This window comes from Triturus cristatus, chromosome 1_2 (genome assembly GCF_964204655.1).
Source record: "Triturus cristatus chromosome 1_2, aTriCri1.1, whole genome shotgun sequence".
Classification (NCBI taxonomy): Eukaryota; Metazoa; Chordata; class Amphibia; order Caudata; family Salamandridae; genus Triturus; species Triturus cristatus.
The window spans coordinates 1,121,703,625-1,121,724,976 of NC_140580.1; positions in this window are offsets into that span (position 1 = coordinate 1,121,703,625).

Here is a 21,352-nt window from a genome sequence, read left to right on the forward strand (position 1 = left end):
AGAGAGAGAGAGAGATAGAGAGAGAGGTGTTGTTGTTGCACAGCACAGTCCTGTGGATAGAGTCAGCATTGGATGGGATAGCGTTGGCACTAGATGCTCACCAGACAGTTACGACAGGCTTGAATTTCCTAAAAGAAGATCACTCTGTTATTACGTTGGACTAACTCAGTATTCCCTCTCAGCTTCGCCTATTCAACCAGCTATACCTGTGTTTGTTTCCTTTCCGGACTTTGTGGCTCTCTTCTCTCTCAGGATGTATGCAGCTAACTTTTGAACCCTGTACCCTGGAAGTAAGGAGGAAGTGGTTAGTAGAATCTCAATATTATGTATGGACTGTTTTAATCCCCTCTGACCTTTGCACATACTTATTCTAGACCCAGCCGCAGATCCTCGATCCTTTTTACTGGATGAGAACTCTGGTCCTATCCCACTGTACCAGGGATTGGATCATAGTGGCAGACACATACGAAAACTCAAGAAAATATCCCAAAACACATACAACTCTCAATAACAAACATTCCACAGTTCAGGTGATTGACCGATTTATACACAGGATAATATTGACAACATGTGGTAGTTTACATCATCGATCAATGCAATATCCATGGATTAGCACAGAGAACAATATTAGGACACCAGGGTTACCATGTTGTCACATATCACATCACATAACATCACAGTAAGAATGAGTACATTACAAGTAATATTGTATGCACCGGGAATTTTCATATCATAGTCAATACATGAGAATTAGTGCTATTCCTTATGCGTGTCAGGAACACGTTATGGACAACGTTATCAGCACAGTGTAGACGCTGTTACCTCACAGAGTAATGCAGCATTTGGGCTTGATATGTTCCTCTCAAATTTGTCTCCAAAATTGTAGCAGCTGATGCCTATATTAGAGTGATTCTCAAAAACACATATTCTTAACCATAGCTTAAAACTGAAGCGTTTCCGTGAGAGTTCTAATTGGTTTAACGTGGGCCCTTAATAGCACAGAGCAGCACATGTGTTGCCACCAAGTTCTCTTTTTCTTGTGGAAAGAAGATTCTTCGGAGAAGTCTGAAAATGCGACCGGCGTCTTCAAACTGTTCGTGGTCCTCGTCTGGGCTGTTGCCGTGAGGAAGTCTTTGTTGTACAGCAAGCACGAGTGCCGGGTTGACATTCCTTTTATAGCCACTGCTGTTAGACACGCCCCTCCCCTTACTTCTGGAACATGCTGTAAACCTTCAAACTATCTAGACCCATGGGAAAATCCTTTGCTGGAAAGTCCCAGTGCTGGAAAGTTCCTGAATTCAGGAACATGCTGAAAACCTTCAAACTCTCTAGGGCCAGGGGAAAACCCCTAATGGAAACCCCTACAAGCCTTCAGGTGTTATCAAGCATTGGCAGACGCAAATTGAAACATACTCAGTAAATACAATATGGCAGAGTGCCAGAGTACAAGTCCAAGACATCTACCAGTTTTCCTAGTCATAAATTGTGGGGCACCTAAATGTTTTTGATTGCTTCTTGGAGGTTTTTGTTAATGTTAATGTTAATGTTACTGGATTTCTAAAGCGCATGGCTGCCCGTGAGCGTCCCAGCGCTGAATGAGTACAGGTGGAGTCGTAAGGGGGTTTCACGGGAACAGCCAGGTTTTCAGAGATTTTCGGAAGGCCAACAGATTAGGCTGTGCACAAATGTCAGGAGGGAGGGAGTTCCATAATTTGGAAGCGTTGTAGGAGAAACGCCGACCTCCTGATCGTGCTCTCTTGATCTTGGGTGGCAGAGTTAAATGAGCATTAGAGGATCGGAGAGGTCTAGAAGTGGTGTAAGGAGTCAGCAGGTCTTTAAAGATGGGAGGGGCCTTGCCGTTGAGGATTTTGTGCGTAAGACAGAGCGCCTTAAATTGCACTGTTTCTACCATGGGTAGCCAGTGGAGTGCTTTGATAGCTGGCTTGGACGAGCACCGGCTCTTGGTGTTGGTGAGGATCCGTGCGGCCGGGTTCTGCACCACCTGCAATTTGGTAGTGACTTTCCGCGGGGCACCCAGAAACAGTGCGTTGCCATAATCCAGGCGTGACAGGATGAGGCCTTGGATAAGGAGTTTCCTTGATGGAAAAGGGAGTAATGGCAGAATTTTTCGGGCGGATCGCAGAAGCCCATAGCTGACCCCAGCAGTTTTCCTAGCTTGAGTGTGCATGGTGAGATTTTGGTCAAGCCATAGTCCGAGGCTTTTAATCTCGGTTTTAGGGGTAGGAGGCTTGCCCATGCATGGGGGCCATAGATATTCTGGCCGGATGTGAGCCTGATTCCCCATTACCAGTATCTCCGTCTTGTCGCTGTTGAGCTTCAAGTGCGAGCTGTCCATCCAGCTGACTATGTGTTTCAGACAGGAATAAAGGTTGGTGGTAGGGTTTTCCTGCTGAGAAAGAGAGACTACGAGCTGGGTGTCATCAGCGTACGTTAGGAGTTTAATCCCGTGGGGGGTGACCATTTTTTCCAAAGGGGACATACGTTGAAGAGCGTGGGGCTCAACGAGGAGCCCTGTGGTACTCCGCAACGTATAGGGGTCTCCCTGGATGTATAGCCACCCTCGATCACCTGGAATGAATGGTCATGAAGAAAGGATTTTATCCAGGTCAGGGCGACACCTGTAATCCCAAGATCACTGAGTCGCTGGACCAGGATTTGGTGGTTGACAGTGTCGAAGGCCGCGCTCAGATCCAGGAGGATCACTGCCACTGATCCTCCTGAATCCATGATCTTCCTGGCCTCCTCGACCACCGTCACCATTGCTGTTTCCGTGCCCTGGCCGGGGCGAAAACACGTCTGAGATGGTTTAAGTAATTCATTCGATTCCAGGTAGTGGGAAAGCTGGGCATTTATGAGTTTTTCTGTCATTTTACTGATGCAGGGGAGGAGCGAAATGGGCCTGAAGTTGCCTAGGTTGAGGGGGTCTAGATTAGGTTTTTTTAGTAGTGCTCTAACCTTCGCCTTTTTCCAGCTGGGGGGAACCACTCCGAGTGCCAATGAGGCATTAATCAGGTGTACCATAGGTCCGAGGATGGTAGGTGTTACTTGCTTTAGGATTTTAACTGGTGCAGGGTCAGAAGGTGAGCCACTTTTAAGAGATTGGAGGATGGGGGCCAAGGTTTCCTTATTTATGGGAATGAACATCTCAAGTCTAGAGTTGAGGTTCTGGGCTTGTATTAGGGAGATAGGTGGTAGATCCAGGGGGATGGGCGGAAGTTGCTGCAGGATGTTTTGAATTTTTTGATCGAAGTACGTGGCCAACTTATCACAGTGGTTGTCTGCGAGGACAGACGGACAAGTGGACTCCGGGGTTTTCAGGAGTAGTTTTACAATGCGAAAAGTCTCCCTCAACGAGCAAGATGCATCATTAATTTTCTCATGAAAAAACGAAGTTTGAGCATTTTTCAAGGCTTTTTTATATTTGAGGATGGCCAGCCTGTATTCCTTCTTGCTATTGGGGTAGAAGTCTTTCCGCCAAGTTCTTTCAGCCCTTTTGCATTGCTTCTTCAGAAGGCGGGTTTCCTGGGTAAACCATGGGGAGGAAGCTTTTTTGCGGGTTGTCCGATATGGTTTGTAAGGGAGGATGGTATTAAGGGAATTTTCTATCCAAGATGAGAACTCCACATCCGCTGTTACGGGGTCGATGGCAAAGCTGGGCTTGGAGAGGTCCAGGATGTATTCCCATTTTTTGGGGTCTAGTTTAGCCCAGGGACGTACCGGTCTACCGGGAGATAGAGTGGGAGGAACGTTGGTCGGAATCTCCCAACTGAAGGGAATGAGCCTGTGGTCTGACCAGGGCAGAGGAATCGGGGCGTTGGTTTTCAGGGTATTAATGTTACAGAAAATAGGGTCAAGTAAATGCCCATGACTGTGCGTGGATTGGTCGTTCTGTAGATGAAGATGATGAGTGGCAAGGTCTAAGAGCAGCTCTGATGCGGTGTTGTCCTCCCCATTATCGAAGTGGATATTAAAATCCCCTAGGACAAGTAAGTTAGACAAAGTGCTTGTCATGGCTGTGGAGAATTCCACAAGGTAGCTACAAAATTGGCCCAAGGCTCCTGGGGGACGGTAAATAAGGGCTCCTGAGAGTGATTTACAGGGGGACAGTTGAATGCTAAAATGAACATTTTCACAGTTCAGTAAAGGGCTGTCCCGGAATCTGCATGAAAGATGTTCCTTATGGATAATGGCTATCCCTCCTCCCTTTCCCTTCACTCGATCCAAGTGTTGTATAAGATTTTCCTGCTGTAACGCCAGCACCAGGTCAAAGTCTGAGTCTGGGGTGAGCCAAGTCTCCGTGAGAAATAGTATCTCAAATTGCTCTTCTTCTAGAAGCATGAAGATTTCATGACTATGTTTGAGCAGGGATCTGCAATTTAGCAGGGCCATCTTGATGATGGTCCGGGGTGTTTGAATTTTCGTCACCGGGGTGAATTTGAAAGAGCAGTGCGCGCAGTGAGTAGAAGAACTCTCACCATGAGGAATGGTCGTACAGGGAGGCTGGAGGGGCCGATGTAGTTGCATCAGAGAGTCTCTGGAGTATGATATAGTAGGTTGAGTGGAAGAGACCAGGGTGGCTGGCCCTAGGCCCGTCCTGGCGCGGACGGGCGCAGACGGGCTTGCCTTAGGCGCGCCTTCGGCGCGCTGATGGCGCGCCCGCTGCGCTCGTCCGCTGCGCTTCCTCCAAAGACACATTTTTAACGAGGAGGAGGGGTTAGGGGGGGAGTGGCCTCAAAGGGGGCGTGGCCTCGGTGCACACCGGCAATGGCGTCCACAAGTGGTAGCTTGTTTGTGTCCTTGACAGCACTAAGATCCGCTGTGCCGGAAATAAGAGTTGCTTTTTCTGCAGCAAAGTTGCCAGGTAACAGAGTTATTTTTAAAAGAACAGAGAAAATATACGTGACACTCAAATCTTTAAAAAACGTGTGACGCTCCCGGCTTCCGCCTGAGGAGTACTAATTCTGTAGAAGCGCTCGTTCTCAGTGCTTTTAAGCTGGGCGGGGGGGGTGTGGCCTCAAAGGGGGCGTGGCCTCGGTGCACGCCGGCAATGGCGTCCACAAGTGGTAGCTTGCTTGTGTCCTTGACAGCGCTAAGATCCGCTGTGCCGGGAGTAAGAGTTGCTTTTTCTGCAGCAAAGTTGCCAGGTAACAGAGTTATTTTTAAAAGAACAGAGAAAATATACGTGACACTCAAATCTTTAAAAAACGTGTGACGCTCCCGGCTTCTGCCTCAGGAGTACTAATTCTGTAGAAGCGCTTGTTCTCAGCGCTTTTAAGCTGGGCGGGGGGGGCATGGCCTCAAAGGGGGCGCGGCCTCGGTGCACGCCGGCAATGGCGTCCACAAGTGGTAGCTTGTTTGTGTCCTTGACAGCGCTAAGATCCGCTGTGCCGGGAGTAAGCGTTGCTTTTTCTGCAGCAAAGTTGCCAGGTAACAGAGTTATTTTTAAAAGAACAGAGAAAATATACGTGACACTCAAATCTTTAAAAAACGTGTGACGCTCCCGGCTTCCGCCTCAGGTGTTTTGCAGGCCTGACACTTTCCTTCCTTTGGCAGGAGCTAATGTGAGCTCACTTGTAGTATTACCCGTGTGCACCTGCAAAGTAAAAATGTAAGCCATGGTTCATGACAGTGACACCTGCCACCCTCAGGCCACCTACATCTCAGTAGTGGTGTTCCTGGTTTACTTAAATGTTTATCATACCATTCACACAATAAAACTGGAACATGCAAATTAGAAGCTAGTTCCCATGATCTTATCTCAGGACATACCAGTCTATGTGCTGAAACCTTTTCTTGACAATTCTTGCATCAAAGAACTTAGGCTATTGTTTTTTTATCATTCACCTGGGCTGATATTGGATTTGGAGCAAGACGCGTTTGCAGACTAGGGTTTTAATAAGGATTTGTGAAATACAGGCTACATTTACATGGACTGCAGAATTTTTTACTGCACGGTGTTTGGATTTACAACCTGTTCAATAAGGAATGAACCAACAAATTTTGTTTGAAACTTAGAGGACTTTTGAAAATGCAAATTCTTAGTAAGTAACCATGCTTAATCGCCCAGAGTTTATTCAGGTACAGTGGTTCTTTTGTGATCTGCGTATATGTAGCTTTAGCCTTTTCTAAGGCTTTCTGTGCAGATTCTTGGCTTTCTTTTAATTCAGTTAAATATTGTTGTACAGATGGTATTGAAGTAGACTGCATTCTAGGATGGCGTCCATAGATGCAAAACAAGTGGGACATCAATTAGCTGAATGTTCAGTATTGTTATAAGTAAATTCTGCTAACCACAATGCCTTACTTCATTCCTCTAGGTAGAGGGCTTGAAATCTCAAATATTGGACATAATACTGATTTTATCTATTGTTATGTCTATCAGTCTGTGGATGATAACTCATACTCAACCTTACCGACAAAGCCAATTTCTTACAAAAAACATATCAAAACCTTAAGTGAAACTGAGAATCACTGTCAATAATCCAATCTTGTGGAATATCATGTAAGTGAATGGTCTGGTGTACGAATATCTGAGCTTGCTCTTTAGTAGGTAACCCTGGTAGTAGAATGAAATTACTCATATTGGTCAAATTATCCACAACCACAAAAAATACCTGCACAGTTCTCACTGTTAGGTAATTCTACTATAAAGTCCATTAACACTACGAGCCAAGGTCTAGGGGGTATGGGTAATGGCCTCAAAAGATATTCAAGTATTGTATGGGAACCCCTAATTTTCAGCATAAATGGAACATGTTCTTACATACTGCTTGACATTAACAAATAAAGTTGTGCACCATAAATATCTTCGAATAGCTGTCAAAGTCTAAGTTATCCCTGGGTGTCCAGCAGTACTGGAATCAATAGGTCAACTCATATCTTGCTGTTTAATTTGAAGCAATAGCAAATATGTTGTTTTCTGTGGAAATGATAACATATCCTTTGTCACTTGTAGTTGCATGTTCCTTAAAGTAATCCTCCCTATATATGGACTGTGTTACTATGCATAATTCTTCTCAAGAATGATTCTGCATTTATCAGTGCTACAGAATGATTATTCAAGGTTTTAAATACCAAAATCAATGGTAGTTCATTAATCTAGTTCTCTTTATTTTCTGATTCATTCTTTCTGAATAAACTATTACATTTTCCATTGGCTTGCTCTGTAGCTTATTCCAAATCATGACAAGAAAAGAACAATGTCTATCTGAGCTTTTTCTACTGTTTTGTGTCTCTCAACATGCACCATTCTTCAAAAGACCTTTGATTGATAAAAGCTCTTTATCCTTAATCACACAGTTCAACTGTGCTGGAGAGAACCTCTGGGAAACATATGCCACTCAGCAGATCTGTCAGGTATTTATGTTTGTTTGTGACAGCAACCCCTCATGGAATGGTATGAAGCTTCAGTTTCGACTGTAAATGGCAATTTAATGCCAGGATGTCATATAATTGGTGCACTGGAAAAGCAATTCTTCAAAAAGCAAAAAGATTCTTCAGCTTCCTTGATCCATAAACAAGTTTCCCCTTTCTTAACATTCTGGTAATGGGTTTCATAATTTCTGAGAACTGTTGAAAAATACATAAAAATTGACAACACCTAGAAAGGATTGTATGACATTTACTGAACTATCACAGGCACTTTTTTATTCATCCATCCTCATACTTTCAGCAGTGATTATGTAGCTAAATTCTTGATTGTGAAAATGTTTACATGTGTAATCTGGTCTGACAGAACCGATGTAAAGCAAAATGGATAATGAATAATAGTATCCCTATTAACAGCCCTATTATCAATACACATTCTAATCTCACCTCCCCGCCTAGCAAAAAACAAAGGAAAAGAAGTGGGTGACTTTAAAGTTCTAATGAATCAACAGCCTATATGCTCATTCAAATAACTTTCTGAATGTTCCGTTAGGGGGGTGGATGATGGAACTATGCATGCCATTACGCTCTACCACACATCCATTACCATGCAATGTCTTTACCATGCATTGCCTTTACCACGCAAATCATTACCTTGCAAACGCCTTTACCACTCATACATTTACAAAGAAAATGTAAGTATATTGCAGGTAAGTGAAAAACCTTTATATTCATAGATATATATATATATATATATATATATATATATATATATATATATATATTATAACTCAAAGTGCCCAAGCATGTCTGGAGGCACACACCGCTGCTGTCAAGCGCTGAAACACACCAACGGTTGAATTGAAATACAGCAACCAGCAAATTCGGGATTACAGTCTTTTCGCCGACGCGTTTCGAGGATGTCACCTCTTCTTCATGGGCGACTGCATTATAAAGTCAATTTCGGAACGACCAGCACACCATTTTGTAGAGTCCCGCCCTGAGTGGGTGTTGCTAAGTGCACAGGAGGATGCTGGTACAAGTAGTTTATACCCTAAGTGGGGTTCCGATGACTTCTTTTCAAAGTTTACCCTAAGTAGGGTTCCGAATGAAGGCGCTGGTCTTATTCTGCTACAACAGTGGCGCCGAATAGGCAAGGATCAGTTCCCACCACGGCCTCTCTCGTTTGAGACGGTGCTCTCCAGCGCGGCAGGGCTGCCGCGGTTTATAGTATAACTCAAAGTGCCCAAGCATGTCTGGAGGCACACACCGCTGCTGTCAAGCGCTGAAACACACCAACGGTTGAATTGAAATACAGCAACCAGCAAATTCGGGATTACAGTCTTTTCGCCGACGCGTTTCGAGGATGTCACCTCTTCTTCATGGGCGACTGCATTATAAAGTCAATTTCGGAACGACCAGCACACCATTTTGTAGAGTCCCGCCCTGAGTGGGTGTTGCTAAGTGCACAGGAGGATGCCGAATAGGCAAGGATCAGTTCCCACCACGGCCTCTCTCGTTTGAACTACTTGTACCAGCATCCTCCTGTGCACTTAGCAACACCCACTCAGGGCGGGACTCTACAAAATGGTGTGCTGGTCGTTCCGAAATTGACTTTATAATGCAGTCGCCCATGAAGAAGAGGTGACATCCTCGAAACGCGTCGGCGAAAAGACTGTAATCCCGAATTTGCTGGTTGCTGTATTTCAATTCAACCGTTGGTGTGTTTCAGCGCTTGACAGCAGCGGTGTGTGCCTCCAGACATGCTTGGGCACTTTGAGTTATACTATAAACCGCGGCAGCCCTGCCGCGCTGGAGAGCACCGTCTCAAACGAGAGAGGCCGTGGTGGGAACTGATCCTTGCCTATTCGGCGCCACTGTTGTAGCAGAATAAGACCAGCGCCTTCATTCGGAACCCTACTTAGGGTAAACTTTGAAAAGAAGTCATCGGAACCCCACTTAGGGTATAAACTACTTGTACCAGCATCCTCCTGTGCACTTAGCAACACCCACTCAGGGCGGGACTCTACAAAATGGTGTGCTGGTCGTTCCGAAATTGACTTTATAATGCAGTCGCCCATGAAGAAGAGGTGACATCCTCGAAACGCGTCGGCGAAAAGACTGTAATCCCGAATTTGCTGGTTGCTGTATTTCAATTCAACCGTTGGTGTGTTTCAGCGCTTGACAGCAGCGGTGTGTGCCTCCAGACATGCTTGGGCACTTTGAGTTATACTATAAACCGCGGCAGCCCTGCCGCGCTGGAGAGCACCGTCTCAAACGAGAGAGGCCGTGGTGGGAACTGATCCTTGCCTATTCGGCGCCACTGTTGTAGCAGAATAAGACCAGCGCCTTCATTCGGAACCCTACTTAGGGTAAACTTTGAAAAGAAGTCATCGGAACCCCACTTAGGGTATAAACTACTTGTACCAGCATCCTCCTGTGCACTTAGCAACACCCACTCAGGGCGGGACTCTACAAAATGGTGTGCTGGTCGTTCCGAAATTGACTTTATAATGCAGTCGCCCATGAAGAAGAGGTGACATCCTCGAAACGCGTCGGCGAAAAGACTGTAATCCCGAATTTGCTGGTTGCTGTATTTCAATTCAACCGTTGGTGTGTTTCAGCGCTTGACAGCAGCGGTGTGTGCCTCCAGACATGCTTGGGCACTTTGAGTTATACTATAAACCGCGGCAGCCCTGCCGCGCTGGAGAGCACCGTCTCAAACGAGAGAGGCCGTGGTGGGAACTGATCCTTGCCTATTCGGCGCCACTGTTGTAGCAGAATAAGACCAGCGCCTTCATTCGGAACCCTACTTAGGGTAAACTTTGAAAAGAAGTCATCGGAACCCCACTTAGGGTATAAACTACTTGTACCAGCATCCTCCTGTGCACTTAGCAACACCCACTCAGGGCGGGACTCTACAAAATGGTGTGCTGGTCGTTCCGAAATTGACTTTATAATGCAGTCGCCCATGAAGAAGAGGTGAGATCCTCGAAACGCGTCGGCGAAAAGACTGTAATCCCGAATTTGCTGGTTGCTGTATTTCAATTCAACCGTTGGTGTGTTTCAGCGCTTGACAGCAGCGGTGTGTGCCTCCAGACATGCTTGGGCACTTTGAGTTATAATATATATATATATATATATATATATATTCATATATATTCTTTTAAGTGTTTCAAAGGCTGCTTAAAACACATTGCAGGCTGGATGAATAACAATAAACTTAAATTGAATGCCGACAAAACTGAGGTGATGTTTTTTGGTAAATCCCATACACCACCGGCTGCCCACTGGTGGCCTGAGGTAATGGGCCCACCATCTGTACTAGCGGGCCAGGCAAAAAATCTTTGCGAAAAATGGCAGATTGATCTATCTTTCTCGGCCCAAATTCAACAGGTCACAGCCACCTGTTTCCGCAGCCTGAGAAACCTATGGAAATGTATACATCTGCTGCCAGAGAGCTGCCGCTGGACTGTAATCCATGCTACAGTTACTGCCCGCCTGGACTATGCCAACGGCCTTTATACTGGCCTACCGGCCTACCTCGTAAAGAAACTCCAGATGGTCCAAAATGCGGCTGCGAGATTAATCAAACATGTTCCTTTTCGTCAACACTTCTCTACGCATATTAGAGAACTTCACTGGCTACCTGTAGCTAAGAGAATTAAATTCAAGGCCTTGACCCTTGCATTCCGGGCATTTCACAGATCTTGCCGTGCATATCTGAAACAGAGGTTGGGTGTTTACACGCAGTCACATGTTTTGAGATCCTGGGGCATATGTATCAACCGAATTTTTAATCACAAACGCTGCGATTCGCAAAAAACAGCGTTTGCGATTACAAATTTGCAAAACGGGATGTATGAGGCAAATTCTCATCGCAAATGTAAGGAATCGCTAATTTAGCGATTTCTTAATTTTGCGTAAGCATTTAAGAAATCGCAAATTCCGATTTCTTAAATGATTTGTAACACGCACCAAACCATTGCGAATTATCCTTAAGAAATCGCAAATTACCACCAACTTCTAGTTGGTGGTAATTTGCGATTTCTGTGAAAAATGCACTTTTTGGAATTTTACAAAGTGCCACGTGGCGCACATACATGCCCCTAGGGCATGTATGTGCGCCATATGCACACACATGCTCATTCCAGGGGTGCATCAGGGTGTCATCATGACACCCTTGCACCTTTGAAATTATTCTCAAATTGCGATTAGCAAATTGCGAATCGAAATTTGAGAATTACTTACCATTCATTCCTATGGGTCTCCTGGCCCATAGAAATGAATGGGAAGGTATTCCTTAATTGCGATTTCACAATTTGCTAATCGCAATTAAGGAATTTTAAGAAATCGCAAAAGTTTTGCGATTTTTTAAATACATCCCGTTTTGCAATTCTCAAATAGCGATTCTTTAAAAATCGCTATTTGAGAATCACAAATGGAGATGTTGATACATATGCCCCCCTGTTCCCAGAATTTACTCTGCACCCCCCGAGTAAAGAAAACCCGGTTGGGTGGCAGATCATTTATGTTTGGGGCATCTCTCCCCAACTCCCCAACTCCCTACGTCGGATTTCTTCTGAAATACTGTTTAGAAAGGCAGTCAAAACCTGGCTTTTTAACTTGGATTAATTCATCGCTCCCTGAACACCTACCGCTACAGCGCCGGGACACCTCCCAGGAGGTAGCTGTTCGCGCTTAATAAAGGACAGTATATATATATATTCATATATATATATATATATATATATATATATATATATATATATATATATATATATATATATATATATATATATATATATATATATATATATTCCACAATTGTAGCTCCACAGAGATCCGTATCCACGAAGAATGGAAGCCACGCAAATCCAAAGTAAGGCACAGTTATTTTATTTTATTTAGAGCCGAGTTTCACCAATCTGACGCGTTTCGGGCATCCGCCCTTGCTCGCAGAATATATATATATATATATATTCATATATGAAAAAGGCAAGTGTGCCGAAACGCGTCAAGCGAAGTAAATAAACCAAAGCTGGATGGTGAAGCTTACCCAAGAGTCTGATTTCTGTAGTGGAAGTTGGAGGTGGTTTGAATATATTTATATATATATATATATATAGATCTATGAATATATATCTATATCTATATATATATTCACTTAAAAAACCATAGGTTTCACACATGTTATAGTTAGCTGGACATTTCACTCGTAAAAAACCAATGAAATTCCCCCGTTATAGTTAGTGCAGGCAACTATAACTCACGCGACCGCAATCCTCTGCTGATGACGTCAGATATTACATCACTGTATTTAGACACTTATTTACCCATGTCTTCTTCCATTAATCTTTAGCTATACATATATTACAAATATTTATTTTTCATAAAGACACATATGTCATCAGTGATGTAATATCTGACGTCATCAGCAGAGGATTGCGTTCGCGTGAGTTATAGTTGCCTGCATTAACTATAACGGGGGAATTTCATTGGTTTTTTACGAGTGAAATGTCCAGCTATCTATAACATGTGTGAAACCTATGGTTTTTTAAGTGAATTTGCAAGGTTTTTTAAATGCTAATTCCTAACTATAACGTGTGTGAAACAGTGAATTTGTACGGTTTTTTAAATGCTAAGTTATGTATTTATTAATATATATTTATTTTTTAAGGTTTTTCACCGTGTGCGCATCGCCAGTAGATAATATATATATATATATATATATATATATATATATATATATATATTATCTACTGGCGGTCGCCAGTAGATAGTTATAGTTAGGACCGTGTTTCCATAGGAAATCCGCAACATTCTATTTGGAATAACTTTGGCGCCGGTCGACGAATCCTCGCGAAATTTTCAAAACTAATGGGGCGCTACGCTCTGCTCCTACCCTGAAAGTCTCGGGGGGATTTGTCAAGCGGGGGCTGAGAAAAAAGGGGGGTCCCAAAACGCGTTTTCCCCATGCATTTTTCCATAGGACCTTTAGACACAGCTACAGCCCGAACGGCTGAACAGAATTACTTGAAATTTGGCAGAGAGGTAGTCCTCAGGTCAAGGATGTGCCTTTTGTAGGTCTGGTGTAAATCTGTTCAGTAGGTCCTGAGAAAATAGCATTTAAATCAATATATATATCTGTAAATGCGCTCCGTGCGCTTACTGTAAGCTTACCGTACGCGTACGGTGCCGTGCGCGAGCTCAATTCTGATTGGTGGTTACATGACTGTAAACATTCGAATCGGTCGAAATCAGGAAGTGTCGGCCGCCATTTTCTGTCTCTCGCACTGAGAAACAAAGGTGGGGAACGTGAAACGGGGGCAACGAAGAGAGTTGCAGACCCCCTAGTGTTTGTCAGGGGGTCCAAGAAGGACCCAAAAGTACGAAAAATAAATTTAATAATTTTTAAAAAAAATCGCGGGGTACGCGTACGGTAAGCTTACCGTACGCGCACGGCAAAAAAAAAAAAAAAAATAAATAAAGAAGGAACAATCACATTTATTAAATAAATTAAAGGACCCACAAGGGAGAAAGAAATAAATGTTACTGCGTAAAAAAAGGCGAGGCGCGCACGGCATGGACTGTGCAACGTGGGCGCTCGGTGCGCGAAGCGCACCGAGCGCCCACAGATAGCGCACGGTGCACGAAGCGCACCGTGCGCGCAGGGTGTGCGCATAGTGAAAAAACAGAAAAAAAAAAAAAAATAAATACATAACTTAGCATTTAAAAAACCGTACAAATTCACTGAAAAAACCATAGGTTTCACACACGTTATAGTTAGGAATTATCATTTACAAAACCTTGCAAATTCACTTAAAAAACCATAGGTTTCACACATGTTATAGTTAGCTGTACATTTCACTCGTAAAAAACCAATGAAATTCCACGTTATAGTTAGATCAGGTAACTATAACTTGCGCAACCGCAATCCACAATGTGTAATTTCAGATGTCATCATTGATGTCATGAGTGATGTCACTGACCATGTCATGAGTGATGTACTATGTGACGTCATCAGCAGTTTATTGTGGGCGCGCAAGTTATAGTTACCTGATCTAACTATAACGTGGAATTTCATTGTTTTTTTACGAGTGAAATGTACAGCTAACTATAACATGTGCGAAACCTATGGTTTTTTAAGTGAATATATATATATATATATATATATATATATATATATATATATTTTGGAAAACATTGTGCCCATGCACAAGAGAGCACTCGAGACCAGCGCTGATGGTGGCACATCTTTATTCAGGTAGAACCGCTGACATCAAAAGGGTGAGTATGGGACTGACCTCACAGATGATTGGCCCATTGGAGGGCGGGTTAGGTCAAATGAATGCAGGTGTGATGGACTGCTAGCTGTGGTGTTGTACCTGGAAGAAGGGAGCCATTCCCGAAACGCGTCGTATTTTAACACTGCAAACTCTGCCATACTCACCCTTTTGATGTCAGCGGTTCTACCTGAATAAAGATGTGCCACCATCAGCGCTGGTCTCGAGTGCTCTCTTGTGCATGGGCACAATGTTTTCCAAAATTTAGCGCGGCCGCCCAGCCGCGGAGAGCGGCACCACCCCGAGGATTGCAAAGGGGGCCATGAGGTTTCACATTTGCGGAGTCTTATGGAGCAGCGTGGGGGTTGATTTTGAGCCACTACATCCAGAGGGGCCCACACAGGGTCGAATGCAGGATCGCAGAACTAATATTGTGGCCATGGACATTGTGTCACACTGCAAGTCCCAAAATTCAGTTGGGACTGACCTCACAGATGATTGGCCCATTGGAGGGCGGGTTAGGTCAAATGAATGCAGGTGTGATGGACTGCTAGCTGTGGTGTTGTACCTGGAAGAAGGGAGCCATTCCCGAAACGCGTCGTATTTTAACACTGCAAACTCTGCCATACTCACCCTTTTGATGTCAGCGGTTCTACCTGAATAAAGATGTGCCACCATCAGCGCTGGTCTCGAGTGCTCTCTTGTGCATGGGCACAATGTTTTCCAAAATTTAGCGCGGCCGCCCAGCCGCGGAGAGCGGCACCACCCCGAGGATTGCAAAGGGGGCCATGAGGTTTCACATTTGCGGAGTCTTATGGAGCAGCGTGGGGGTTGATTTTGAGCCACTACATCCAGAGGGGCCCATACAGGGTCGAATGCAGGATCGCAGAACTAATATTGTGGCCATGAACATTGTGTCACACTGCAAGTCCCAGAATTCAGTTGGGACTGACCTCACAGATGATTGGCCCATTGGAGGGCGGGTTAGGTCAAATTAATGCAGGTGTGATGGACTGCTAGCTGTGGTGTTGTACCTGGAAGAAGGGAGCCATTCCCGAAACGCGTTGTATTTTAACACTGCAAACTCTGCCATACTCACCCTTTTGATGTCAGCGGTTCTACCTGAATAAAGATGTGCCACCATCAGCGCTGGTCTCGAGTGCTCTCTTGTGCATGGGCACAATGTTTTCCAAAATATATATATATATATATATATATATATATATACCAAAAGCAGCAGAGGCCCATTGCTGGAAAAACGGCATTTATTTCAACATCTCGCAGCGCAGATTCCTTCCATTCACCTAACGTTTCGGCCACCATTGGCCTTGATCACAGGTGGAAGGTGAAATTCAAACTGCCAAATGCGCTCATGCGTGCTTTTCAAAGTTCTTTTGCATCACGTGGCTGATTGAAAAATACAAGTTCCACAGTGCACCGCAGATTTCATATGAATATGTAGACTGGAAGTCCTCATTTCATTACTCAGCATACGATGTTAATACCTGAAAAGCGGTGAAACATGCGTTATTGTGGAATCCACTGTCAGCCAGGTGAGTAAATATTGTTTGCACATTGCTGTAAATGTTCAGAAATGATGTCATGAGTGATGTCAGTGACCATGTCATGAGTGATGTTATATGTGACGTCATCAGCAGTGGATTGCGGGTGCACAAGTTATAGTTAGCTGAACTAACTATAACGTGGAAATTTCATTCGTTTTTTACGAGTGAAATGTCCAGCTAACTATAACGTCTGTGAAACCTATGGTTTTTTCAGTGAATATATATATATATTTATATATATATATATATATATATATATATATATATATATATATATATATATATATATATTCAGCTCCAAGTTGCCCCAGCAGTAAGCAGCACTCGAGACAGCACCACGCTTAAATCAGCCTTTATTGGTACGGAAAGGAACTCCAGTCAATTACTAAGCAGCAGGTTAGTCTTTTAATCCTAACGCGTTTCGAAGGCATAGACTTCTTCATCAGAGGCTGACAAACTGCAAATCAGTGCTTGCCGATTCGAACCTCTATTTAAATTAGTTCATGGCACGCCCCTTGATGGGCAGTTCGTATGACACAGTGCTTTATGGGCGTTGTATTCCTTCGGCGAAATTAATCCTCAGATGGATGCACTTTTAATTTTGCTTACGGAGTTCCTTTCCTAAATCCGATGTTGCCGCTCCACATCTGAGACTCTGTGAATACGGAGCCTCGTGGCCCCCAGTTATGTCGAGGTGGTACACGCTTGGCGCCGGCCGGCCTCCTCATAGATTCAGCTCCAAAGTTGCCCCAGCAGTAAGCAGCACTCGAGACAGCAGCACACTGAAATCAGCCTTTATTGGTACGGAAGGGAACTCCAGTCAATTACTAAGCAGCAGATCCATATTTTAATCCTAACGCGTTTCGAAGGGATAGCCTTCTTCATCAGAGGCTGACAAACTGCAAATCAAGGTTTGCCGATTCGAACTTCCATTTGAATTAGTCCATGGCACGCCCCTTGATGGGAAGTTCATATGACACAGTGCTTTATGGGAGTTGTATTCCTTCAGTGAAATTAATCCTCAGATGGATGCACTTTTAATATTGCTTACGGAGTTCCTTTCCTAAGTCCGATGTTGCCGCTCCACATCTGAGACTCCGTGAATACGGAGCCTCGTAGCCCCAGTTATGTCGAGGTGGTACACACTTGGTGGCGGGCCGGCCGCCTCATAGATTCAGCGCCAAAGTTGCCCCAGCAGTATGCAACACTCGAGACAGCAGCACGCCGAAATCAGCCTTTATTGGTACGGAAGGGAACTCCAGTCAATTACTAAGCAGCAGGTTCGTCTTTTAATCCTAACGCGTTTCAAAGGCATAGCCTTCTTCCTCAGTGGCTGACAAACTGCAAATCTGTGCCTGCCGATTCGAACTTCTTTTCAAATTAGCTCATGGCACGCCCCTTGATGGGCAGTTCGTATGACACAGTGCTTTATGGGCGTTGTATTCCTTCGGCGAAATTAATCCTCAGATGGATGCACTTTTAATTTTGCTTACGGAGTTCCTTTCCTAAATCCGATGTTGCCGCTCCACATCTGAGACTCTGTGAATACGGAGCCTCGTGGCCCCCAGTTGTGTCGAGGTGGTACACGCTTGGCGCCGGCCGGCCTCCTCATAGATTCTGCTCCAAAGTTGCCCCAGCAGTAAGCAGCACTCGAGACAGCAGCACGCTGAAATCAGCCTTTATTGGTACGGAAGGGAACTCCAGTCAATTACTAAGCTGCAGATTCGTCTTTTAATCCTAACGCGTTTCGAAAGGATAGCCTTCTTCATCGGAGGCTGACAAACTGCAAATCAAGGCTTGCCGATTCGAACTTCCATTTAAATTAGTCCATGGCACGCCCCTTGATGGGCAGTTCATCTGACACAGTGCTTTATGGGAGTTGTATTCCTTCGGTGCAGTTAATCCTCAGATGGATGCACTTTGAATATTGCTTACGGAGTTCCTTTCCTAAATCTGATGTTGCAGCTTCACATCTGCGACTCCGTGAATACGGAGCCTCGTAGCCCCCAGTTATGTCGAGGTGGTACACGCTTGGCGGCGGGCCGTCTGCCTCATAGATTCAGCTCCAAAGTTGCCCCAGCAGTAAGCAGCACTCGACACAGCAGCACGCTGAAATCAGACTTTATTGGTACGGAAGGGAACACCAGTCAATTATTAATCAGCAGATTCGTCTTTTAATTCTAATGTATTACGAAGGCATAGCCTTCTCCATCAGACGCTGACAAACTGCAAATCAGTGCTTGCAGATTCGAACTTCCATTTAAATTAGTTCATGGCACACCCCTTGATGGGCAGTTCGTATGACACAGTGCTTTATGGGCGTTGTATTCCTTCGGCGAAATTAATCCTCAGATGGATGGACTTTTAATGTTGCTTACGGAGTTCCTTTCCTTAATCCGATGTTGCCGCTGCACATCTGCGACTCTGTGAATATGGAGCCTCGTGGGCCCCAGTTATGTCGAGGTGGTGCACGATCGGCCCCGGCCTGCCGCCTCATAGATTCAGCTCCAAAGTTGCCCCAGCAGTAAGCAGCACTCGAGACAGCAGCACGCTGAAATCAGCCTTTATTGGTATGGAAGGGAACTCCAGTCAATTACTAAGCAGCAGGTTCGTCTTTTAATCCTAATGCGTTTTGAAGGCATAGCCTTCTTCATCAGAGGCTGACAAACTGCAAATCAGTGCTTGCCGATTCGAACTTCAATTTAAATTAGTCCATGGCACGCCCCTTGATGGGCAGTTCATATGACACAGTGCTTTATGGGAGTTGTATTCTTTCGGTGCAGTTAATCCTCAGATGGATGCACATTTAATATTGCTTACGGAGTTCCTTTCCTAAATCCGATGTTGCAGCTTCACATCTGCGAAGGGAACTCCAGTGAATAACTAAGCAGCAGATTCGTCTTTTAATCCTAACGCGTTTCGAAGGCATAGCCTTCTTCATCAGAGGCTGACAAACTGCAAATCAGTGCTTGCCGATTCGAACTTCAATTTAAATTAGTTCATGGCACGCCCCTTGATGGGCAGTTCATATGACACAGTGCTTTATGTGAGTTGTATTCCTTCTGCAAAATGAATCCTCAGATGGATGCCCTTTTAATGTTGCTTACGGAGTGGCTTTCCTAAATCCGATGTTGCCGCTCCACATCTGCGACTCCGTGAATACGGAACCTTGTGACCCCCACTTATGTCGAGGTGGTGCACGCTTGGTGGCGGGCCGTCTGCCTCATAGATTCAGCTCCAAAGTTGCCCCAGCAGTAAGCAGCACTCGAGACAGCAGCACGCTGAAATCAGACTTTATTGGTAAGGAAGTGAACACCAGTCAATTATTAATCAGCAGATTTGTCTTTTAATTCTAACGCATTTCAAAGGCATAGCCTTCCCCATCAGAGGTGACAAACTGCAAATCAGTGCTTTCAGATTCGAACTTCCATTTAAATTAGTTGATGGCATGCCCCTTGATGGGCAGTTCATATGACACAGTGCTTTATGAGAGTTGTATTCCTTCGTGCAAATTATTCCTCAGATGGATGCACTTTTAATGTTGCTTACGGAGTGGCTTTCCTAAATCCGATGTTGCTGCTCCACATCTGCGATTCCGTGAATACGGAGCCTTGTGGCCCCCAGTTATGTCGAGGTGGTGCACGCTTGACGGCGGCCTGGCCACCTCATAGATTCAGCTCCAAAGTTGCCCCAGCAATAAGCAGACCTCGAGACAGCGGCACGCTGAAATCAGCCTTTATTGGTACAGAAGGGAACTCCAGTCAATTACTAAGCAGCAGGTTCGTCTTTTAATCCTAACGAGTTTCAAAGGCATAGCCTTCTTCATCAGAGACTGACAAACTGCAAATCAGTGCTTGCCGTTTCGAACTTCCATTTAAATTAGTTCATGGCACGCCACTTGATGGGCAGTTCATATGACACAGTACTTTATGGGAGTTGTATTCCTTCGGCGAAATGAATCCTCAGATGGATGCACTTTTAATGTTGCTTACAAAGTTCCTTTCCTATATCCGATGTTGCCGCTCCACATCTGCGACTCCATGAATACGGAACCCCGTGGCCCCCAGTTATGTCGAGATGGTGCACGCTTGGCGGCAGGCCGGCCGCCTCATAGATTCAGCTGCAAAGTTGCCCCTGCAGTAAGCAGCACTCGAGACAGCAGCACACTGAAATCAGCCTTTATTGGTATGGAAGGTATCTCCAGTCAATTACTAAGGAGCAGATTTGTCTTTTAATCCTAACACGTTTCAAAGGCATAGCCTTCTTCATCAGAGGCTGACAAACTGCAAATCAGTGCTTGCCGATTTGAACCTCTATTTAAATTAGTTCATGGCATGCTCCTTGATGGGCAGTTCGTATGACACAGTGCTTTATGGGCGTTGTATTCCTTCGGCGAAATTAATCCTCAGATGGATGCACTTTTAATTTTGCTTACGGAATTCCTTTCCTAAATCCGATGTTCCCGCTCCACATCTGCGACTCCGTGAATACGGAGCCTCGGAGCCACCAGTTATGTCGAGGTGGTACACGCTTGGTGTCGGGCCGGCCGCCTTATAGATTCAGCTCCAAAGTTGCCCCAGCAGTATGCAGCACTCGAGACAGCAGCACGCTGAAATCAGCCTTTATTGGTACGGAAGGGAACTCCAGTCAATTACTAAGCAGCAGATCCGTCTTTTAATCCTAACGCATTTTGAAGGGATAGCCTTCTTCATCAGAGGCTGACAAACTGCATATCAAGGCTTGCCGATTCGAACTTCCATTTAAATTAGTCCATGGCACGCCCCTTGATGGGCATTTCATATGACACAGTGCTTTATGGGAGTTGTATTTCTTCGGTAAAATTAATCCTCAGATGGGTGCACTTTTAATATTGCTGACGGAGTTCCTTTCCTAAATCCGATGTTCCCGCTCCACATCTGCGACTCCGTGAATACGGAGCCTCGGAGCCACCAGTTATGTCGAGGTGGTACACGCTTGGTGTCGGGCCGGCCGCCTTATAGATTCAGCTCCAAAGTTGCCCCAGCAGTATGCAGCACTTGAGACAGCAGCACGCTGAAATCAGCCTTTATTGGTACGGAAGGGAACTCCAGTCAATTATTAAGCAGCAGGTTC